The sequence below is a fragment of the Sminthopsis crassicaudata genome, chromosome 2 (assembly GCF_048593235.1).
Source record: "Sminthopsis crassicaudata isolate SCR6 chromosome 2, ASM4859323v1, whole genome shotgun sequence".
Classification (NCBI taxonomy): Eukaryota; Metazoa; Chordata; class Mammalia; order Dasyuromorphia; family Dasyuridae; genus Sminthopsis; species Sminthopsis crassicaudata.
This window is the reverse complement of record NC_133618.1, coordinates 186,464,683-186,490,681: the sequence shown is the minus strand read 5'-3', so window position 1 is coordinate 186,490,681 and position 25,999 is coordinate 186,464,683.

The window sequence follows — 25,999 nt, the reverse complement described above, 5'->3', positions numbered from 1 at the left end:
TTTAGCTTCTGATTATGTTGGCCAACTTTTTAAGTTATAGAGCATGGGCTACTTCTGTTGATCCCTTGTGTTTCCAATGCATTGCTTCCCCAAAAAAACAACATACACACACACACACACACACACACACACACACACAATAGACTTAGTCTTGAAATCAAATATTTAAAACAGAAAGTTTGGAAGCTATTTTGCTTAATTTCTATGTTTTACAAATGTGGAAACTTGTTTCACAGAGATTAAGTAAAAGTGAATTGCATAAGGTCACATATGTAGTAAAGATAGTATTCACACTCAGATTCTCTGACTCCAATTCTTCTTTCTTCACCAATCTTTCAATTATATAATACTTCCTCTCAGTTTATTCTGATTATTTATTCTATTCTTATTGTTTTTGTCTCCACCATAGAAATCACAGTTACTTCATTATGATACATAGATCTTCATGAGCTCTTGAAGATTCTGTTACTAGAATTTCAGTGATGATGACTTTTTCCCAGCTACAATGCTTTCAAGAAAGTGTAATATTGCTACTCACAGACCACCACAGCTAAGTTTAGAGAGGCTGATCACCAGGAATTTGAGAAGTTAATCAGTAAGTATGTCATAGACTGAAGAATATTGTGGTCATAGAAACAGATAAAGATCATTGTCTGTACTAAGGTAAGGTGGTTTATGGGCTAGAGCAATGAAAAAAAAAGCACACTAATGAAATCATGGATCTTTAAAGTTGTTGTTGTTCTGCTAATGGTATTACTTTTGTTTTTATTTTAAAGCAAAAGTATTCACAAGATGTCAGACAAGGGTCAGATAAAATGTGACTTCTGACCAAACTGTGTCCCCACAATTCTACATTACAATTTAAAAGCACATTTTTCTCCAGAGAAAAGGAATGATTCCATAAATGACTTTATATGCCTTATGTTGTTATGCAATATAGAAAGAATTAGGCTCAATATATATATTGTTCAGGATTTGCAGCTTATAGCCTCTGGGTTGTGGGTCATTGGTAGGATAAAGAAAAAGCAATCATTACCTACTTATTTTCTCTGGACATGCTTTATTTTAACATTCAAACTCACATTCCCCTAGAAACTATAGATCCTTTTATGTTGTACTTATAATATTGCCATAGAATTGATATATAGATATAGGCCTAGGAATGTATTACCTCCTGCTACATTATCTTTCATTCCTTTTTTATTTTTTTTTGAATCTTCTTCCATTTATAGATGCCAAAGAGCAACAAACACTACTTTGTGACCTTCAGCATCAGGAGTTTAGTCTTCTGGTAAACAAAATTGATGATCTTTGTAAAGCTCTTGGGGGGGTACAATTTATCCTATTGGCCTACAGCATTTATACTAGCATTTACAATAGAGGATAAATGAAAGGAAGGTCTAAAGGCATTGTGAATACAAAAGGAAGCATATTCAGCTCAGAAAAGCAACACTGAAACAGTTTTAAAATAAGGACATTTAAGATGTATTCATTGCTTTAGGAATAGGAATGCTTAACTAAATAAATTAATTCTTCGATTTAAACAACTTCTAGAAGAAAAACTCCCTCTATAATGAAAATCAGCATAAATTATGCTACTTATATTCTTACAGATCTTTTTGAAGACACTGAGAAATTAACGGACATACCTAAATTTACAGTGCATATGATGCTAAGACGAGAGTTGAATTCAGGTTTTTTTTTTTTAACTCTAAAGCAAATTATCTATCTGCTACACTAGAAGGAAGAAGAAAATAGTATTAGAAGGTAAGCTTTCTTTTATCTTTATTTAAGAGACATGGATACAAAGCTCTTTTCAATTAATGACTCTTCTATTAAATGGTTATCCCAAAAGCCCATTGATAGAGTAATGCTTTTCAGGAAAATGAATAGGCAAAAGCTATAAAATACTCAAATACAGTTGATTCTTAGATGGAGGGCTGAGAAACTATTAATTTTCTTATTAACAACCTATCAACGTTTAAACCTGTCCATGTATTCTCAGAGCTGTAGATGCAAAGCCCTGGGGCATACAAAAGATATAAAAAGCCCATGATATGCTACAAATATTATTTAATTTTCAATAGCTGGCATTTATTTAAGTCATTGTGTTCAACATGCCTTATTTGCATTGTCTTTTCTGACATATAGTCACACTCTAATGCATGTGGTGAAAATATATTCAGCATTCCCCTACCTACTTTATATTTTTAGAGACTTCACTAACTAAGATATGGACAAATGACTTGCCATAGAATAACAATTTCACAAGAAGAAAGTCAACAAATATGTAAGTTTATTCAGTGCTAAGCATTGTGCTAAGTGCTGGGGATACAAAGAACAGCAAAATACAAAAAGAACAGCAAAATACAAAAACACCAGCAGCAAAAGAAGCACAGTAACAACAAAACAATTTTCTCTCTGCAGGAGCACAGTCCAGTGGGGAGGAGCGGGGGGGGGGGGGGGGCTTGTAAACAACTCTGTATAATCAAGATATAAACTATATAAGTTGAAGATAATGTAAGAGAAAAGGAACTAAGATTAAGGGAGACCAAGAAAGGCTCTTTGACATAGATATGTTTTTTCTGTATCTTAAAAGTGGCCATGGAAATCAAGGCAAGATAAAACCAGAGAAAAATTAATACATAATAGCTAAGCAGTGAAAATGTCCAAAGTTGGCAGACATAATGTATTATGATAATTGTAATGTTTTCCTCTAAAATATAATGTTCTCTGGGAGCTGGTTTTTTGGGCTTCTGGAGGCAGCTTTCCTTTCAGTTCTGTGTAATAATCACCCCAAATGCAGCCAGGAGTTAAAGTTCAGATCCTTTATTGTCTCATTCAAAACAGCCCGGTTAATTTTCTTAGAGGCCTATCTCTCTGCTTGATTCCTAGAACTCTTGCAGCTAGTTCTTTGTCTCTTCCAGCTTCTGCCTCTAGCTCCCTCTGAATCCAAAGCCTTCATCCAGCACAAAGGTGGAAATTGGAATGCATCTGACTCCACCTCCCAGAGTGGGCTTGTAGGCTTTCTGACTTGTGAATCTTCTCTACTGAATCCTGGCTAGTGAATCTCCCAAAGTACATCCTGGTTGAGGCTCCTAGCTTATATATGCTCTCTTAAAGGTGTGACTTCTTGTGGAACTCTAATAAGTACTAAATACATTAGTGAACTAGAGAATTGTTATGTGCCATGCTAAATTAAATAACTATGTCTCTATCAATTCCACTGTCTTGGTACCTTGTAAGATCATAGCATCTTCTGCTTTCTTTTGATTTAGAACATAGGTAGTCATGACCTCCCTTGTTAGGTTCTTACTAAGTGTTAATGAGATAATGAGATATTAGGTTCTTACTAAGTGGTAAATCAGTACTTAAAAATTCTCTAGTTCTGGCCTTTACTGGGAGTTTTACCCTATTAAACTTCTAGGGAGGAGCTTACATGCTTAGGAGGAGCAAGTTCATTGATTGAAATATTTTTCCCAGAAGCCCTTGCTTTATCCCACGCCCATTCTCTGGGAAGATAAAAGAGGACATCACTGGAGAGAATGAGGAAGAGTCTCTACAGGCGGTCAGAGTTGGTGGCAGTTGAGACAGCAGATCTCTTTCCAGAGAGAGATCGGCAGTTTCTGGAGACAATAGCACATTACACTCCCTGACTTCTCAAGGAGGTGAGAACCCAAAAAAAGTAGGTGATCAAGCCTTCTCTGACTGATCAAAAAAAAAAGGAGTGAAAACACCATAAAAAGAGTAGGTGATCACACTCTCCCTGATGACTCAGGAAGGGAGATGAAAATACCAAAAGAAATGGGAAATCAAATCAGATTAGCAGGTTTCTAAAGTGGCTCACTCTTAAAACAGGTATACATAAATCCATCAATATGGGAGGTATTAATACATAATTACACAAATTACATAAGCCATAGTAATATAACACATGATAAATTATTCATATCCATAAGCCCTAGAAGTAGTCCAAAAGGAATCTATTGTCCATTACTTCATGTGCCAGGAATCCAATAATTCCTGCAAGTTTTGAAGTCCTGCAACAGTCTTATCTTGTGGTAGGGAATTCAATGATTCCTGCAGATTTTGTTCTTAGGTCTTCTCCTTTGTTTCCAGAGTTTTCTCTTTTTCTGTCTCTTTCCAGGTGCTTGTTGCTACCCATCTATTTCCTTCTCCATCTGCTTCCTTCTCAATTTGTAGGAATACATGCAAACTCTTTTTCCCAAGCAGTTAACCTATCTTATTTCCTTCTTTTTATCACTTTCTAGATCTCTCTTCATCACCTGGCAATTGCTTTTGGAGCAGTTTGCACTGGACACTGCCCTGTTGGTTTAAAAAGCCTGTATTCCCCCCAATTGTAATCCCTTTCTGCTATCTGATTGTTTTTTCTGTTGGTTATCATATAATCCCTTTCTTCCATCTCATTGCCTTTTGCCTGATAACACATCAGAGTCCTAAACTTCTAAAGACTCTCTGGGTGTAAACACAGCTGCTATCATGCCTTCCTGACATTTTCCTTAGCCAGATGTTTGGTCATTATTTCTGTAGCTGCATTTTTCTCCAATGGTTCTTGTACATTAACTCCTGTTTGCCTATTGCATCTGGCTTGACTCCTACATAATTAATGATACTCTGAAAGCCATAACAAGTTTTGTCCATGTTCTAAACATGTCCTTGCTATGGATTTCCAATCACTGGGAGTTAGGATTTCATAAGACAAATTATCTAGTAACATCTTAACATAAGATGATGTAGCTCCATAAAGAGTGCAACCCTTTTTCAAACCCTTATTTTTTTCCAGATCAAAAGGAGTGTATCTTCTCCTTTTTTGACCTGAAGAATCACGTTCTTCAATCACAGGGTATACATTTATTTTTTAATCAGATATATCCTGTCCTTCTCTCTTAGCCTTAACCAATGCCTTTTGTAATCTTGTCATAGGCTGCTTCATAGGAGATGATAATTGTGTTTCTGCCTCTCCACCTCCTCCTTCTCCCTTCACCCATGAAGAGTTAATTGAGGGAGGTAGGTCAGAGGATAAGGAATGATCCTGTTGTGAAGTGCCACACTCAGAATTGTACTTAACTCCATTCTTATCTAATTCTTCATCCTTTTCACATAGTTTAGTTGGCAAGTCCCCCTCCTGCTCCTTCTTGTTTTTCTTTAGTCTAACACTTATATAATTTCTTAAAGCCAGTTGTATAAACTTACATGTATTAAGTATATTTTTGGAAATTGAGTATGGATTGAAATTGTGGTATTCATGTAGTTGCTCTCCTACTAATTTCCATACCTCTGGATCCAATTATTTTTCCTTAGAGAACCAAGGAGATGTGTGCTGTACAGTTTCTAAAAGTTCAGTCATCTCCTCCCAGGTTACAATTAAACCCTGATTTTTTATCAGTCTGATCAAGTTTTTGACACATTTTCCTTGAAGAGGAAAAGAAGGCTGTTTTCTAAACATCTATCCCATTTTAGCTGAAATACTGTTTTAATGCTTTTACAAATTTCCTTGTTGTACTTTCCTTAATTTCTGGGTCAAGAAGACTTTTCCACTGAAATCAGGATTGGAGGCTTTTCCACTGAAATCAGGATCATGTCTGTCCCACATTCAGGTGCCAAAATGTGATGTTCTCCTCTAAAATATAATGTTCACTGGGAGCAGGTTTCTTGGGGGGCTTCTGAGAACAGATTTAGTTTTAGTTCAAAGTAATGATCACTTACTTAACATTCAGCCAGGAGTTAAAGTCCAAATCCTTTATTGTCTTCTTCTAAACAGCCTGGTTAGCTTTCTTAGAGGCCTATCTCTTTCCTTGGTTCTGAGAGCTCTTTCCGCTAGTCCTTTGTCTCTTTCTGCCTCTAGCTCCCTCTGAATCCAAAGCCTCCAGTCAGCATAAAGGTGGAAGTTTGAATGATTCTGACTTTGCCTCCCAGAGTAGGTTTGTGGGCTTTCTGACTTGTGAATGTCCTCAACTGAATCCTGGCTTGTGAATCTCCCGAAGTGCATCCTGGTTGAGGCTCCTAGCTTATATATATATATGCTCTCTTAAAGGTATGAATTCTTGTGGAACTCTAATAAGTACTAAATACATTAGTGAACTAGAGAACTGTTAAATACCATGCTAAATTAGATAACTGTTGTCTCTATTAATTCCACTGTCTTTGTACCTTGTAAAAATCATAACAGATAATGATGCCAGTCTTACTGAATCTTAGAATGTAAGGATATGAGAAACTGTGAAGGTAGGGTTTCATATAGTCAGTCCTGTACTTAGTAAGATCACTTTGATAGCTGAGTGCAAGATGAACTGGAGTGAAAACAGTCATGATGAAGGAGACTAACAAGAGGTTATTGTAATCCAAATGTGAAATGAGGAAGCCATACACCAAGATGATGGAAGCATCAGAAGAAAGTGTAAGCATCACAAAATCCAAATTATATTTGTGCAGTAATCTCATTTGCTTTATCCTGATTAGTAGTATATAGAATTCATAATTTCTACCTAAAGTGATGAATTTTATTTTTTATTCTGATTGTTAGGATTTTCTTTCTTTTAGACAGTCAATTTAGATTCTCCAAGCTTCAATAAGTTGGTACTATTTCTATCTCTTAGAACAAACAAAATCTTGTAGGTATGGATCTAAACCAAGCACTCTTGATGTAAGTTCCATGTTTGGTGTATATTAGATACTTATGAGTCACTGAGTATCCAATAAAAGGGATTTGGTTTTCTTAAAACAGCAAGAATATGTGAAAAGGAAGTGCAATAACAATACTTTTGCATTAATTTCTTTGGAAATTGTCTTCATTTCCATTTGGAAATTTGTCTAGTTGGTCTATCAAGACATAGTAACTTCAAAAGTCATAAACTATAGTAATCTAGAGTTTGATAAACCCAAAGACTCCAGCTTCTGGGACAAGAACCCAGAAATTAGGCATTGACTAATACCTTATACCCTATACCAAGATAAGATCAAAATGGCTTCATTATTTAAACACAAAGGATAATAGTATAAGTAAATTAGTAGAATGAAGATAGTCAATCTCGCATATATATGAAGAAGGAAGTAATTTATGGCCAAAGAAGAACTAGAAAATATTATAAAATACAAAATGAATAATTTTGATTATATTAAATTAAAAAGGTTTTGTACAAACATAACCAATGCATCTAAGATTAGAAGTGAAACAGAAAATTGGGAAAACAATTTACATTCAAGAATTCTGTTAAAGACCTCATTTATAAAATATAAAGAAAACTGGTTAAATTTATACTAATGCAAGCCATTCCCCAATGGATAAATGGTGAATAGATATGAAGAGAAAATTTTTAGACAAAGAAATTAAAGCTATTTCTAGTTATATAAAAAATGCTCTAAATCACTATTGATTAGAGAAATACAAATTAAAACAATTCTAAGGCACTACTTCACATCTCTCATATTGGCTAAGATGACAGGAAAAGATAAGATAAATTTTGGAGTGGATGTGGGAAAACTGGGACACTAATTCATTATTGGTAGAGATGTTAACTGATCCAACTATTCTAGAGAGCAATTTGGAAGAATGCACAAAGAGCTATCAAACCAGGCCTATCCTTTGATCCATTAGTGTTTCTATCCCCAAAGTAACTATATTCCAAAGAGATCATAGATGTGGGGAAAGAACCCATATAGGCAAAAATGTTTGTAGCAGCTATTTTTGCAGTGCCAAGGAACTGAAAACTGACTGGATCCCTATCAGTTGGGAATAGCTGAATAATTTATAGTATATGAATGTTATAGAATACTATTTTTCTAAAAGTAGCGATCAGTAGGATAATTTCAGAAAGACCTAGAGAGACTTACATGAACTGATCCTAAGTGAAGTGAGTAGACTCAAGAGAACATTGTTCAAAGCAACAAGATTATGTGATGCTCAATTGTGATGGATTTGGCTCTTTTCAACAATGAGGTGATTCAGGGCAATTCTAATAGTCTGGTGGAGACAGTTATCTGCATTCATGGAGAGGACTATTGGGACTGAATGTGGATCACAATATAGTATTTTTACTTTTTTGTTGTTGTTTCCTAGCTTGTTTTGTTTTCCTCATTTTTCTGTTTTGATCTGATTTTTCTTGTGCAAAATGATAAATGTGGAAATAAGTTTAGAAGAATTGCACATGTTTAAGCTATATTGGATAGCTTGCTGGATAGGTGAAGAATGGAGTGGGGAGGTAGGGAGAAAACTTTGCAACACAAGATTTTGCAAGGGTGAATATTGAAAACTATCTTTGAATGTATTTTGAAAAATAACAAGCTATTATAATTTTACAAAAAAAAATACATAGTTAGTTGAGTATCCAAGGGTACCAACAAAGTCTGAGAGGCATACCTTTAATTTTTTACTGGCTATAATTCAGGAAACTATTTTATTAAAATTAACATCAATTATGTTTTAAGGAGGGAGAAAATTTCAAAATCTGAAATTAAAGAACCCATGTGGTTTGTATGTGGAGACAAAACTGTGACAGGATGAAAAAATGATGCCATAGGAAACATGAACTCTTGGGTAGCAAGGTGCTAATTTTCTTCCACCATTTAGTCCTCCTGTCATGGATACCATAAAGATGAGAAAAAGGGAATATGGAAGAACACAAAAAATTCAATAAAATATAGAGAAGAACAAAAGCCCTTCTTTCATATAGTTAAACTTCAAATTTTCACAATTTGGTCCTTGTGATGGGTCCAATTTTGGAATTTCATAGTTGAGTCTCCTTATGTTAAATGTTATTGATAAACTAGAGCAGCAGCAAAAAATATCAGTCACAGCACAAATGATGACACCCTAATTTAGCCACAGATTTCTTCTAATGGAAGGTGATGATGATGAACAGGATCAAGTTAAAAAAAAAAAAAAACATCAGAGTTCCAGTACAGTCACTGCTAAAAATAAATGATTCTTGATTCTGCATCAGGCTAATTGGTAAAGTGACAAAAGTTATTATCAACAACTTGGATACAAAGAATCTCGATATCTAAGCTGACATAGAGGGCTCTCTCTGTACCCACTCCCATCTTAGTATTCCTAGCCCATGTTCTAAAACCTCCTCCTACCTGAGAGTTTTATCAGGAGGAGGATCCAAAAATTATTTCCTTTCCCCAGCTGCTTAAGTGGAGCAAGGCTCATTTTTCCCACAGAGCCTGAATAAGGATTCATTCATTCTCTCTTTCTCTCTCTCTTTCTTGTAATGTCTGGTGAAGTGAAGGAGATAGGAGGGCCATGTGGCTTTATCATTTCTTGAAAGATGATATCTAGGCTCTCATTATAATTTTCAGATATTCCAGCAGTTTTTGGATCTTTTGTCCAGGTCAGTTGTTTTTCCAATGAGATATTTCACTTTTTTTTTTTTCAATTTTTTCATTCTTATGATTTTTAACTGTTTCCTGTTATATTGTTGTATATTATTGTTATGATGTTGTATTGCAAAGCTATTAGCTTCCATTTCCCACTTTTAAGGAATTTTTTCTTCAGTGTTTTTTTAAACCTTTTTCATTTGGCCAATTCTACTTTTTTACAAAACTTTTCTCCTAAGTTCAATTTATACATCTTTCTTCCATTTGCTCAATTATGCTTTTCAAATCTTTTCTTCATTGGATTTTTGTACTTTGCTACCATTTTGCTTATTCTGTGTTTTTTTTTTTTAAGTTGTTAGTTATTTTCTTCAGTATTTGTGTGCATCCTTTACCAAGCTCAACTCATTTTTCATGATTTTTTTTCATCCTCTCATTTCTTTTCCCAATATTTCCTTTACCTTTCTTATTTGATTTTAAAATCCTTTCTGAGTGTTTCCATGACTTAAAACAATTCCATATTTTTTATTTAAGTCTTTGGATGCAGGAGTTTTGACATTGTTTTCTCCTGAGTTTGTATTTTTATCTCTCTAGTAAATATAGTAATATTTGTGGTCAGAATTTTTTTCTTCTTTGTTCATTTTTCAACATATTTTTTTCACTTTTAACTTTTTCCTAATGTGGAACTCTAATTCCCAAATAGAAGAAGCAACTATCCCAAGATTCAGGTATATTTGTGCAGCTATTTTTGCAGATAAATTTGGAATCCTGTAAGTTTTTGACTGTTCCAAGATGATACGATCTATGAAAAAGCGTGTTTATCACTCTCCTATACTGTTACTTGGTTTTTGAGTGATCACAAGTACTATTTTGAATCTTGTTCCTCTTATCAGAGTCCCTGTGCTCTTGTCACCACAACCTTTGTGATGCAAGTTCTCCTCCTTGCACTAGAATTAAGACTCAGTACTATAACTAACTTTCAAGTATAGGTAGTGCAAAAGAATCCTGCCTCTGGTGCCAGTAAAGGGACCCCTGTAAATCTACTTATGACACATTGTCTCATCTTCTTGTCATCTGTGGGCTTGGGCTAAAAAGTCTGGAAACTGCCACTGGTGCTACTGAATTAGTTGTCCAGAGGTCTTTTTTTTTTTTTTTTTTTTGGTTTTGTTTTGTTTTGTTTTGTTTCTTGGGGTTTAGTCTGTGCTGACAAGGCTTGCACTGGACTGCGCTTCTGTCTCATCCTCGTATAACAGACTTTTCCTGCTAATCTACTAAGTTACTTTTGTCTGGATAATTTCACTCCATCTTTTGGGGGTTCTGGTGCTCTATGCTTTGTTGAGAGTCATTATTTAAAGGTATTTGAAGGGGTTTGGGGGAAAGCTCAGGTGAATTCCTGCCTTTACTTTGCCATCTAGGCCTTAGCTTTCTATTTTGTAAAATAAATACGCTGGATCAGATGGTTTCCAAGATCCCTTCTAAATTTAATTCATGATACTAAGTGTTAGAAACAAAATAAAAATCACAATATGTAATTTGGGCCAGACTAAGTACGAATGGAGTCACTGATGAAGAGAGAATGACTAGAAGAGAGCAATCAATTACAAAGATTTTAAGAGCATGAAAGTTAGTGATGACTTCTGGAAAGAAAACAAGTGGCCTATAAACAGTTGGGAATGTTTTTAAAGGACTTGATATTTTCAACATCTATCCTGATGCTGCTTATTTTAGACAATCTTATCAGCTGCTAAATTGTGGTGGGAGAAAGTCTAGCAAAAGAAAAAAGTCTATTATAGCCTCTCTGTGATGATGTAGGCAAATAAATGTGTGCAGTGAAAGAAAAGATGTGTTTCTTTGAAGAAATGATGAAAAAATAAAATATACTATTCCAATTTCTTTAAAAAAAATAAAATCAAAAGGTATACCACTCTTAAATGCTGATGATAAGAATTTATTTGAAAATAAAGAAATCAAGGAAAGAAACTTTCCAAATAACTACTGAAAGATTAAGGATCTATAATTTTCTAAAAATATAGACATGTGAATGAATAGAACATATATTTTTAACAACTTTTAAAATTAATTTTATAATTATAATTTTTGATAGTACATAAGCATGAATAATTTTTTTAAACATTATCCCTTGTATTCATTTTTCTAAATTTTCCCCTCCCTCCCTGTACTCCCTCCCCTAGATGGCAGGCAATCCCATATATATTAAATGTGTTACAGTATAACCTAGATACAATATATGTGTGTAAATCCAATTTTCTTGTTGCATGGTAAGAATTGGATTCTGAAGGAATAAGTAACCATGGTAGAAAGACAGTAGTGCAAACAGTTTACATTTAATTCCCAGTGTTCCTTCTCTTGGTGTAGCTGTTTCTGTCCATCATTGATCAACTGGAAGTGAATTGGATCTTCTTTATGTTGAAGATATCCACTTCAATCAGAATATAACTTCATACAGTATTGTTGTTGAAGTGTATAGTGATCTCTTGATTCTGCTCATTTCACTCAGCATCAGTTCATGTAAGTCTCTCCAAACCTCTCTGTATTCATCCTGCTGGTCATTTCTTACTGAGCAATAATATTCCATAACCTTCATATACCATAATTTACCCAACCATTCTCCAACTGATGGACATCCATTCATCTTCCAGTTTCTAGCTACTACAAAAAGAGCTGCCACAAACATTTTGGCACATATATGTCTCTTTCCGCTCTTTAGTATTTCTTTGGGATATAATCCCAGTAGTAGCGCTGCTGGGTCAAAGGGTATGCACAGTTTGATAACTTTTTGGGCATAATTCCAGATTGCTCTCCAGAATGGCTGGATTCTTTCGCAACTCCACCAGCAATGTATTAGTGTCCCAGTTTCCCCACATCCCCTCCAACATTCATCATTATTTGTTCCTGTCATCTTAGCCAATCTGACAGGTGTGTAGTGGTATCTCAGAGTGGTCTTAATTTGCATTTCTCTGATCAGTAGTGATTTGGAACACTCTTTCATGTGAGTGGATATAGTTTCAATTTCTTCCTCTGAGAATTGTCTGTTCATATCCTTTGACCATTTATCAATTGGAGAATGGTTTGGTTTCTTATAAATTAGGGTCAGTTCTCTATATATTTTGGAAATGAGACCTTTGTCGGAACCTTTGTTTTTAAAAATATTTTCCCAATTTGTTACTTCCCTTCTAATCTTGTTTGCATTAGTATTATTTGTACAGAAACTTTTTAGTTTGATGTAATCAAAATCTTCTATTTTGTGATCAATAATGATCTCTAGTTCTCCTCTGGTCATAAATTCCTTCCTCCTCCACAAGTCTGAGAGGTATATTATCCTCTGTTCCTCTAATCTATTTATTATCTCCCTCTTTATGCCTAAATCATGGACCCATTTTGATCTTATCTTGGTATATGGTGTTAAGTGTGGATCCATATCTAATTTCTGCCATACTAATTTCCAGTTTTCCCAACAGTTTTTTCCGAATAATGAATTTTTATCCCTAATGTTGGTATCTTTGGGTTTGTCAAAGATTAGGTTGCTGTATGCTTTTTTGTCCTTTGTATCTAATCTGTTCCACTGATCTACCGGTCTATTTCTTAGCCAATACCAAATGGTTTTGGTGACTGCTGCTATATAATATAGCTTTAGATCAGGTACACTTAGACCACCTTCCTCTGAGTTTTTTTTCATTAGTTCCCTTGCAATTCTCAACCTTTTATTCTTCCATATGAATTTTGTTGTTATTTTTTCTAGGTCATTGAAGTAGTTTCTTGGGAGTCTGATTGGTATAGCACTAAATAAATAGATTAGTTTGGGGAGTATTGTCATCTTTATTATATTCGCTCGGCCTATCCAAGAGCACTGAATGTCTTTCCAATTATTTAAATCTGATTTTATTTTTGTGGCAAGTGTTTTGTAATTTTTCTCATATAATTCCTGACTTTTCTTTGGTAGATGGATTCCCAAATACTTTATACTCTCAACATTTGTTTGGAATGGAATTTCTCTTTGTATCTCTTGCTGTTGCATTTTGTTAGTGATATATAAAAATGCCGAGGATTTATGTGGATTTATTTTGTATCCTGCCACTTTGCTGAAATTTTGAATTATTTCCAGTAGCTTTTTAGCAGAGTCTTTGGGGTTCTCTAAGTATACCATCATGTCATCTGCAAAAAGTGACAGTTTAATTTCCTCATTTCCTACTCTAATTCCTTGAATCTCTTTCTCGGCTCTTATTGCCGAGGCTAGCGTTTCTAGTACTATATTGAATAGTAATGGTGATAGTGGGCAACCTTGTTTCACTCCTGATCTTACTGGGAAAGGTTGCAGTTTATTTCTATTGCATATTATGCTTACTGACGGTCGTAAATATATGCTCCTGATTATTCTAAGGAATAGTCCATTTATTCCTTTACTCTCAAGAGTTTTTATTAGGAATGGATGTTGGATTTTGTCAAATGCTTTTTCTGCATCTATTGAGATGACCATATGGTTCTTATTAATTTGATTATTAATATGGTCAATTATATTAATAGTTTTCCTAATATTAAACCAGCCCTGCACTCCTGGAATAAATCCTTCTTGATCATAGTGTATTATCCTGGAGATAATTTTCTGAAGTCTTTTTGCTAATATCTTATTTAAGATTTTAGCATCAATATTCATTAAGGAGATTGGTCTATAATTTTCTTTCTCAGTTTTCGATCTACCTGGTTTAGGTATCAGTACCATGTCTGTGTCATAAAAGGAGTTTGGTAGGACTCCTTCATCCCCTATTTTTTCAAATAATTTATATAACATTGGGACTAATTGTTCTTTAAATGTTTGGTAGAATTCACATGTGAATCCATCTGGCCCTGGGGATTTTTTCCTGGGGAGTTGATTAATAGCTTGTTCTATTTCTTTTTCTGAAATGGGACTATTTAAGCAACTTATCTCCTCCTCTGTTAATCTAGGGAGCCTATATTTTTGGAGGAAGTCATCCATTTCACTTAAATTATCAAATTTATTGGCATAAAGTTGGGCAAAGTAACTCCTTATTATTTCTCTAATTTCCTCTTCATTGGTGGAAAGATCCCCCTTTTCATTTGTAAGACTATCAATTTGATTTTCCTCTTTCTTTTTTTTGATCAAATTTACCAAAGGTTTATCTATTTTATTGGCTTTTTCATAAAACCAACTCTTGGTTTTATTTATTAATTCAATAGTTTTTTTACTTTCAATATTATTGATTTCTCCTTTTAATTTTTGTATTTCAAGTTTAATTTTTGGTTGGGGGGAATTGTTTGATTTCTTATAAATTAAGAGTCAGTTCTCTATATATTTTGAGAATGTCAAAACCTTTATCAGAACTTTTAACTGTAAAAATATTTTTTCCAATTTGCTACTTCCCTTCCAATCTTGTTTGCATTAGTTTTGTTTGTACAAAAGCTTTTTAATTTGATGTAATCAAAATCTTCTATTTTGTGATCAATAATGATCTCTTGTAGCGAGCTGTCGTCTCCAGAAGCTGCCGGATCACTCTCTGGGAAGAGATCTGCTGTGTCTTCTACTCAAATCTCTCCGACAGATTCTTCTTCCTGTAGCGAACCATTGTCTCCAGGCAGTTGCTGTTAACTCTTGTCCAGAGAAGTGACTTCCCTTCCTGCAGAGAGCCCCGTCAAGCCTGATGCAATGCAGAGTCCTCTTCTTGAATCCTGGCTCTGAATCTCCTCCAGTTCTTATCCTTCTCCAGGCCGATCTGCTCTCTGGGCCCAATGCTGTCTCTTTTATCCTCCCAGAGAATGGGCGTGGGATAATGCAAGGGCTTCTGGGAAGAACCACCCCAGCCAATGAGCTTGCCCCCTCTATCAAGTCAACCTGAGTTCTCACCTTGTAATTGTACAGAAAACCTGAATTCTCACCTTGTCACTGTCCAGACAACCTGAGTTCTCACTTAGTAATCCTAACAATCTCTAGTTCTCCTTTCGTCATAAATTCCTTCCTCCTCCACAGGTTTGAGACGTAGACTATCCTCTGTTCCTCCAATCTATTTATGATCTCATTCTTTATGTCTAAATCATGGACCCATTTTGATCTTATCTTGGTATATGGTGTTAAGTGTAGGTCTATATCTAATTTCTGCCATACTAATTTCCAGTTTTCCCAACTGTTTTTTTCAAAGAATGAATTCTTATCCCAAATGTTGGTATCTTTGGGTTTGTCAAACACTAGATTGCTGTAGTTGTACCCTATTTTGTCCTGTATACCTAATCTGTTCCACTGATCTATTTCTTAGCCAATATCAAATGATTTTGATGACTGCTGCTTTATAATATAGCTTTAGATCAGGTACAGCTAGACCACCTTCATCTGACTTTTTTTCATTAATTCCCTTGAAATTCTCAACCTTTTATTCTTCCATATGAATTTTGTTGTTATTTTTTCTAGGTCATTAAAATAGTTTCTTGGGAGTCTGATTGGTATAGCACTAAATAAATAGATTAGTTTGGGGAGTATTGTCATCAGAACATATATTTTTAAAAGCACTTGTTATCTCATTATCCTTAATTCCACATAATGCCTTATGCTTTCTGTTGCTAAAAAGGAATTTCATTTATTTATTTATTTATTTATTTATTTATTCATTCATTTATTCATTTATTGATTTATTCATTCATTCATTTATTTTTTTATTTATTTATTTTTCTCTGGACGAAAGTGAGCTAAGATATTTGGGGAAAAGATGGCAAAAAAGCAAATTCTAGGAGTAAGGGGACTGAATCTTTCTGAATTTGATTCCTTTAACTCACCTTCTTTTTTTTTTTTGTTTTGTTTGACAATGATTATTTGGATATGTGATTGAATTAACAATTTTAAATCCATGATAGCCTTCCTTAAAATGAAGAAAACTTTCAAGATATGGCTATGTAATATTTAGGAGAGGAAAATTACAACAATGATACAAATTATTTTCATTCCCCTTTTATGAAGTTGGGAGAGACTGGGCATAGATTTCTATTTTTAAAATTGAGGTATCTATGACATTCTAAGGCTAAATTATTTTTCAGACTTCATACAGTAAGTGAATCAATGACCTACCTAGGTCTTCTGATTTACAATGGAACTCTTTTCACTGACATCTGTACCTAAAGCAGGACTCAGTACTGAAAAGTGATTTAGAATATACTTGGCCAATGTTGTGAATTACTTTTAGAATGATAAAACTAACACACTGTGAATGGTCTCAAATTATTATTTTTTAATGTTTAAAACATTATTAGCTTTGTTATTCTGAGGAAGAAATTATATATGTTGAGAGAGAAAGAAGAGAGAGATTTAGCTATCTCAAAGCCTTTTGATATCACTTTTTACATTTTTTCCCTAAATTTTTCTTTTTATGTGGAAATTAAATAGTGAAAAAGGGATTCCCTTCTCTTTTCCTGATAAACAGAATTTAAAAGAGCTAATCATAATGATGATAACTAGTTTTGCTCCAAAATAATTTATTTGTATTCATGCTCTATACTTTCCTCAAAAACAGAAGTTTTTCAGAGTAGATATCTTAGCCTTTGGAAAATTCAAATAACAAAAATCATCAAATGTTTTAAAGACAAATGCACAGAAATTTGTGTAGACTAAGGAGATCACATTGGAAATAAGCACTTTAGAAATAACAAGGGATGTAAGAGGATATTAGGTGAAAGTTATCTTGAAATAGAGTGACTTGCCAATTATAATTTGAATTCCTTGAACTTAGAGATCACTTTCTTCTTTCCCTTTCTTTGTATGATCTAGGCATATTATCATACCTAGCAAAGAGGAAACTTGTAATAGATAAATTGTTCTATAATTTATTTTTAAATCCTCAGATGAACATTTATATAAAAACTTACAGTTTCAATGTAGAATAAAATTGTGAACTCAGTTAAAGTGTTGTAAAACTTTGGTATTTACCAGGTTTTGATTGCTTTTAGATCTGGATCTGTCCCAGACATCAAAATGGTCTTCTTGGAAACCTTATTTGAACCTGCAACCTATTCCAAGCATTTAAATGTGATATACATTTCTCAATAACACACCAAAAGCATATTAGTCTACTGGAGTATCTGAATGTTATTGTTCAAGGCCAGATTGGTGCCAGAGTGGTAGTAGAGTAATGGGATTTACTGTTGAATTGTTCTTTTTTTTTTTTCTTTGTTTTATTTTGTTTTTCATCTATCTATTCATTCAGTTGTTTATTAATTAATTAGTTTATTTGCTTGTTTGTTTATTTGCTTATAATAAATATATTTATAACAAAAGGTATCAGATAAGACTCAGAATGGCATTTAAGGGTTGAACTCTATTGGATTCTGTTTTTTTTTTTTTTTTCAGTTTTTGAGTTTCATTTTTATTTTGTTCTGTTATTGTTTACTGGTGTAGACATTTATGATAGGTCGGTTGAATTGCTATCTGCACTACTTTTCCTAGAACTTGGATTGTAATTGAAAGGAGTTACTCTAGTGGGAACAGTTCCAGTAGTTGAACAGTGCTTTCTTGAGTTAGTAGAACTGAATAGTGTATGTTTAGCCTTAATACTAGTCTCTGGTGTTGGGAAAATATTTTCTTGTCTTGATTTTGTCTCAGTAGTCATTTTGTTTGGGCTATTTATGTGAACGAAATAATTCAAATGGTTTTCTAAGCCTACAGGGTGAGCAGGAGCACTACTGTCATTATCCCCATTTGGTTTTCCCGGATTATCTTTTGAATCTTTATTATTAGAATTAATCTTTTTTGAAAGTATCAATCACTGAGGGTGTGTTTCTAGTAAAAGATTTTCCATATCTAGTTATTAATAGGACAGCCTGAATAATTCTTAAATAGTTTGAAGTGAAATCTGAGAATAAAGCTTGGGAAGAGTAATGCTATACAGTCACACCAAAGTATTTTTCAATTTCATGTGGAATATGTGTCAATATGTCAAGAAAAAAACTATCTTTGTCCTAGATTATAGTACTATTTGAACCAAGATATCACATAACCTCTATGATAAAAGGTTAAGGCCAGAAACAAAGTTAATATTTTCTATGCCTACTTGCTAGATTTTTGACCTGAATATAATCTTCATACAAATGAATGGGGGCAGTAATACTTGCATGTGCATATCTGAAATGCTAAGCATCTATGTCTAGCTAGCACCATCAGAAATGACTTCTTTAGAAAAGGAGAATAAGTGAAGGGACTTGGAGGGAGGGGGGAGGGATCCTAAAAAAAAAAAAAGAGGGAGGGTTGCGCGTCACAAGGGGGGTCTGTAAATTAAATATCGGGGAGGGGGATCAGGGGGGTCAAGGGAAAAAAGCATAATCTGGGGATAATACGATGGTAGGAAATACAGAATTAGTAATTTTAACTGTAAATGTAAATGGGATGAACGATCCCATCAAACGGAGACGGATAGCAGATTGGATCAAAAAGCAGAACCCTACAATATGTTGCCTACAGGAAACACACTTAAAGCAGGGAGATACATGCAGAGTAAAGGTAAAAGGTTGGAACAGAGCCTATTATGCTTCAGGTAAAGCCAAAAAAGCAGGGGTAGCTATCCTTATCTCAGATCAATCAAAAGCAGAAGTAGATCTCGTTAAAAAAGATAAGGAAGGAAACTATATCCTGCTGAAAGGTAGCATAAATAATGAAGCTATATCAATACTAAACATATATGCACCAAGTGGTATAGCATCTAACTTTCTAAAGGAAAAGTTAAGAGAACTGCAAGAAGAAATAGACAGTAAAACTATAATAGTGGGAGATCTCAACCTTGCACTCTCAGATTTAGACAAATCAAACCACAAAACAAACAAGAAAGAAATTTAAAAAGTAAGTAGAACATTAGAAAAACTAGGTATTATAGACCGTTGGAGAAAACTGAATGGCAATAGAAAGGAATATACTTTCTTCTCAGCAGTTCATGGATCCTATACAAAAATAGACCATATATTAGGACATAAAGATCTCAAAATTAAATGTAGGAAGGCAGAAATAATAAATGCCTTCTTCTCAGATCACAATGCAATAAAAGCTACATTCAGTAAAAAGTTAGGGGTAAATAGACCAAAAAGTAATTGGAAACTGAATAATCTCATCTTAAAGAATGACTGGGTGAAAGAGCAAATTATAGCAATAATTAACAATTTCACCCAAGATAATGACAATGAGGAGACATCATATCAAAATCTTTGGGATGCAGTTAAAGCAGTAATAAGGGGAAATTTTATATCTTTAGAGGCTTATTTGAAGAAAATAGAGAAAGAGAAGATTAACAAATTGGGCTTACAACTTAAAAGGCTAGAAAAAGACCAAATTATAAACCCCCAACCAAAAATTAAACTTGAAATACAAAAATTAAAAGGAGAAATCAATAATATTGAAAGTAAAAAAAAAAAACTATTGAATTAATAAATAAAACCAAGAGTTGGTTTTATGAAAAAGCCAATAAAATAGATAAACCTTTGGTAAATTTGATCAAAAAAAAGAAAGAGGAAAATCAAATTGATAGTCTTACAAATGAAAAGGGGGATCTTTCCACCAATGAAGAGGAAATTAGAGAAATAATAAGGAGTTACTTTGCCCAACTTTATGCCAATAAATTTGATAACTTAAGTGAAATGGATGACTTCCTCCAAAAATATAGGCTCCCTAGATTAACAGAGGAAGAGATCAATTGCTTAAATAGTCCCATTTCAGAAAAATAGAACAAGCTATTAATCAACTCCCCAGGAAAAAATCCCCAAGGCCAGATGGATTCACATGTGAATTCTACCAAACATTTAAAGAACAATTAGCCCCAATGTCCTACCAAAAGTAGGAGGAGTCCTACCAAACTCCTTTTATGACACAGACATGGTACTGATACCTAAACCAGGTAGATCGAAAACTGAGAAAGAAAATTATAGACCAATCTCCTTAATGAATATTGATGCTAAAATCTTAAATAAGATATTAGCAAAAAGACTTCAGAAAATCATCTCCAGGATAATACACTATGATCAAATAGGATTTATTCCAGGAATGCAGGGCTGGTTTAATATTAGGAAAACTATTAATATAATTGACCATATTAATAATCAAATTAATAAGAACCATATGATCATCTCAATAGATGCAGAAAAAGCATTTGACAAAATCCAACATCCATTCCTACTAAAAACTCTTGAGAGTATAGGAATAAATGGACTATTCCTTAGAATAATCAGGAGCATATATTTAAGACCTTCAGTAAGCATAATATGCAATAGAAATAAACTGCAACCTTTCCCAGTAAGATCAGGAGTGAAACAAGGTTGCCCACTATCACCATTACTATTCAATATAGTACTAGAAACGCTAGCCTCGGCAATAAGAGCCGAGAAAGAGATTCAAGGAATTAGAGTAGGAAATGAGGAAATTAAACTATCACTTTTTGCAGATGACATGATGGTATACTTAGAGAACCCCAAAGACTCGGCTAAAAAGCTACTGGAAATAATTCAAAATTTCAGCAAAGTGGCAGGATACAAAATAAATCCACATAAATCCTCGGCATTTTTATATATCACTAACAAAATGCAACAGCAAGAGATACAAAGAGAAATTCCTTTCCAAACAAATGTTGAGAGTATAAAATATTTGGGAATCCATCTACCAAAGAAAAGTCAGGAATTATATGAGAAAAATTACAAAACACTTGCCACAAAAATAAAATCAGATTTAAATAATTGGAAAGACATTCAGTGCTCTTGGATAGGCCGAGCGAATATAATAAAGATGACAATACTCCCCAAACTAATCTATTTATTTAGTGCTATACCAATCAGACTCCCAAGAAACTATTTTAATGACCTGGAAAAAATAACAACAAAATTCATATGGAAGAATAAAAGGTCAAGAATTGCAAGGGAACTAATGAAAAAAAACTCAGAGGAAGGTGGTCTAAGTGTACCTGATCTAAAGCTATATTATATAGCAGCAATCACCAAAACCATTTGGTATTGGCTAAGAAATAGACCGGTAGATCAGTGGAACAGATTAGATACAAAGGACAAAAAAGGGTACATCTATAGCAATCTAATCTTTGACAAACCCAAAGATTCCAACATTAGGGATAAAAATTCATTATTCGGAAAAAACTGTTGGGAAAACTGGAAATTAGTATGGCAGAAATTAGATATGGATCCACACTTAACACCATATACCAAGATAAGATCAAAATGGGTCCATGATTTAGGCATAAAGAGGGAGATAATAAATAGATTAGAGGAACAGAGGATAATCTACCTCTCAGATTTGTGGAAGAGGAAGGAATTTATGACCAGAGGAGAACTAGAGATCATTATTGATCACAAAATAGAAGATTTTGATTACATCAAACTAAAAAGTTTCTGTACAAATAATACTAATGCAAACAAGATTAGAAGGGAGGTAACAAATTGGGAAAATATTTTTAAAAACAAAGGTTCTGACAAAGGTCTCATTTCCAAAATATATAGAGAACTGACCATAATTTATAAGAAACCGAACCATTCTCCAATTGATAAATGGTCAAGGGATATGAACAGACAATTCTCAGAGGAAGAAATTGAAACTATATCCACTCACATGAAAGAGTGTTCCAAATCACTACTGATCAGAGAAATGCAAATTAAGACCACTCTGAGAAACCACTACACACCTGTCAGATTGGCTAAGATGACAGGAACAAATAATGACAAATGTTGGAGGGGATGTGGGGAAACTGGGACACTAATACATTGCTGGTGGAGTTGCGAAAGAATCCAGCCATTCTGGAGAGCAATCTGGAATTATGCCCAAAAAGTTATCAAACTGTTCATACCCTTTGACCCAGCAGCGCTACTACTGGGATTATATCCCAAAGAAATACTAAAGAGCGGAAAGAAACATATATGTGCCAAAATGTTTGTGGCAGCTCTTTTTGTTGTAGCTAGAAACTGGGAAGATGAATGGATGTCCATCAGTTGGAGAATGGTTGGGTAAATTGTGGTATATGAAGGTTATGGAATATTATTGCTCGGTAAGAAATGACCAGCAGGAGGAATATAGAGAGGCCTGGAGAGACTTAAATCAACTGATGCTGAGTGAAATGAGCAGAACCAGAAGATTACTATACACTTCAACAACAATACTGTATGAGGATGTATTCTGATGGAAGTGGAAATCTTCAACATAAAGAAGATCCAACTCACTTCCATTTGATCAATGATGGACAGAGGTAGCTACACCCAGAGAAGAAACACTGGGAGGGAAATGTAAATTGTTAGCACTAATATCTCTCTGCCCAGGTTACATGTACCTTCGGATTCTAATGTTTATTGTGCAACAAGAAAATGATATTCACACACATGTATTGTACCTAGACTATATTGTAACACATGTAAAATGTATGGGATTGCCTGTCGTCGGGGGGGAGGGAATAGAGGGAGGGGGGGTAATTTGGAAAAATGAATACAAGGGATAATATTATAAAATATATATATATAATAAAAAAAAAAAAAAAAGAAATGAGTTCTTTAGGGAAACTAGGTAGTGCACGTTATAGAGCACAAACCCTGAAGTCAGGAGAATCTGAGTTCAAATCTGGTCTCAGACATTTAACACTTCCTAGCTGTATGATCCTGGGTAAGTCATTTAACCCAATTGCCTCAGCAAAATAAAATAACTAACTTCTTTAAATTCAAATAATTTTCTTCCCAGTATGGTATTTATTTCAGATTTTCTTTGGGAAAAGAACATAGAGAGATTCTGTATACCTCAAGTTCTATTTAAATGTATAGGTATTATTTGGTTCACAATTTAAATGTTCCTCTGTCAGTTTCTTTTCAGGGGGCTACCATTCATATATGTCTTCCAACAGAGTCAAGCCCAGGCAAAATATGGAATAGGAAGCAATCTGGTTCTTCTACTATCTTTACAAGAATGCACACATAAATGGTATATGCTTAAGAACTAGCTTATTGGGGATTGCTAGTGGGGAATACATATTATAATATACTTTAAGTTTAATCTGCATCATTAATGATTTTTCAATCTCTTCTTATCAAAAATCACATCTTAATTTGTAGTATTTACTGATTTCTGAGGTGTAAATACCTATAATGAAAACTTAACTAGCTCTGCTGAGCCAGTTTTAGATGGCTCCCGAACAATATATACCCTGAATTAATTTTGGAATTCTCTCTTTAGCTATCCTGGAACAAAAGCAGCAGCCAATCCTCTGTGTATATTTTACTTTTTATCTCATCAAAACTTTAATTTTGTAACTTCAAGGCTGAAGAGAACTAATAAAAGGATTTTTAGAATTGTGAAATTGAAGTCACATTATGAATAATCTTGAAAAGTTTAGAATGTATTTGCTGGGAAGGAGTCTCCATGTTCATTTTAGCATAAAGTCTTTCCCTAGAGGCACAAAATAATTGTTTGTGAATAAGTGAATGACAATACTTCCCTCCCAATTTCCTTAATTCACAAGTTATCAGATGCTGGCTATATATTTCTACCTAAATTTCCTATTAGAATCTCAAATTCAGTATGTATCAATTTCCTCAAAATATATCTTTCCAAAACTTTCTAATTTAGGCTAGATATACCTTCATCTTTCAAGTCATAAAAGTTTGTAAATTCACAATCCCATCCTTTTCACTTTCCCCATGATTTGTTAATTCAGAAGTCATTTATTAAGGACTTATTTAGGCCATGTATCTTTTCAGATACTCAGGAAACAGAGATCCTCAAGGAGCTTTCGTTCTTTCTCATGCTCTATAACCTTCTTGATATATTGTTTATTTTAGGCCCACAACATTTTCTATTTCTCTCTAGTTATCTCCACTTACTAGCTTCTACTCTAGTTTGGAAAATCATTACTCTTTGTTTGGTCTATATGATAGTTTCCTCATTTCCTCATTGATCTCTGTGTTTGCAATAGCTCCTCTCTCTCTCCAATTCAATCTTCACACAATCCAAATTCCTAAAAGGAAATCTTCAGTGGATCCTTATTTTTCTCTAACAAAATTCAAACTCCTCAATTTAACATATAAGACCTACTGCTATAAGGTACCCCCTATGTTTTCACTTCATTTTACTACACCATACTTAATTTTTTCTTTGTTCTGGGTAATTTGACTACTAAGTGCTCTCCAAACTCAATTTATCTTTTTCTGTCTCTGCATCCTTGTTCAATTGTCTCCTGAGTTTAAATGCATTCTTTTCTCACTTTTTCTTTTTATTGAATACCAAACTTTCTTAATCTCTTCTGAAAGAATTTTGTATTTGATTGATTGTGTATGTTGTGCCCTCTTCTTCTTTTTCCAGTACAACAAGCTCCTTAAATTTATCATTTGTTTTTAAATTTAGTCTTTCTTTTTGTAATTCAGTACCATGCACATAGTAGTGCCTTAATTGATTGAAAGATAGCAGGTTGAATGGATTATCTAAGAAAAATCCATGTACATAATGTTTACAGATGAGAAATGGAAAAAATGCACATTAAAATGGTGAAAAGAAAGAACCCCTGTTTATGCATTGACTGTGCTTCAGGCATATAAGTTCTGAGGATGAAAGAAAAAAGTTCCCTTGTATCCAAGCGTGATCATGCAATTCAGGGATCATATGTATAAGGCTAAAATACTGAGTACTCTAGCCCACTTTGCATGAAGACCAGATTAGATTTCATGTTTTCCATCCTCTTCAAGAGTTCTTCAATATCCTTAAGTGGGATTTGGATATTCATGGCCTTTGTAGATAATTACAAGCCCTACTTTTAGTGAAACAATCCTTCATAAAATGTTTCCTCCTGTACTACAGTTCTATAAGAGATAACAGATAGTTTTTTAAATAAATATTTTTATTTTCACAATTATATGTACATTTTTTAAACATTTTTAAAACTTTGAGTTATACATTATTTCCCTTCCTTTATTTCTTCCCTCCTCGTTGAGAAGGTAAGCAATTTGATATAGGTAACACATGGGTAGTCATCCAAAACATATTTCCACATTTGTCATATGAAAGTTTTATCTTTCCAAGTAGACATGTAAATAATTTAACCTTATTAAATCATTTATGATTTCTCTTTACTGTTTCTATTTTTATGCTTCTTTTTGGTGTTTTGTTGGATGTCAAATTTTCTATTCAGTATGGTCTATTCTTTATAAATTCTTGAAAGTATTCTATTTCATTTAATGTCCATTTTCTCTCTAAACAATTATATTTAGTTTTACTGGAAAGGTTATTCTTGGTCATAATGATTCTTCAGGGGGAAAATGGATGTGAAGTAAAATGTAATTTCGGAAGAATTCCAAAATACCACAACTTAATGGAAAACAACATTCCAACATATCTCAAGAGAAGCATAAAAAGCTGTATAAAAAAGTAATCATAAGTGTCTCAAAGTTAAGTTGTTTATATTCCTATATAGAAATAATACATATACCTCCTAAGAACTTTATTATCTGCAGGACAATTCTTCTTCTTAAACAACCTTCTATTAAAGAATGAGTTGGTTTAAAGAGCAAATTGAGAGAAACAATAATTTCATTAAAAAGAATGACAATAATGAGAAAACATATCAAAACACATGGGATATAGCAAAAGCAGAGATTAGAGGAAATTTTATATCTTTAAGTATTTAGATCAATAAAGTAGAGA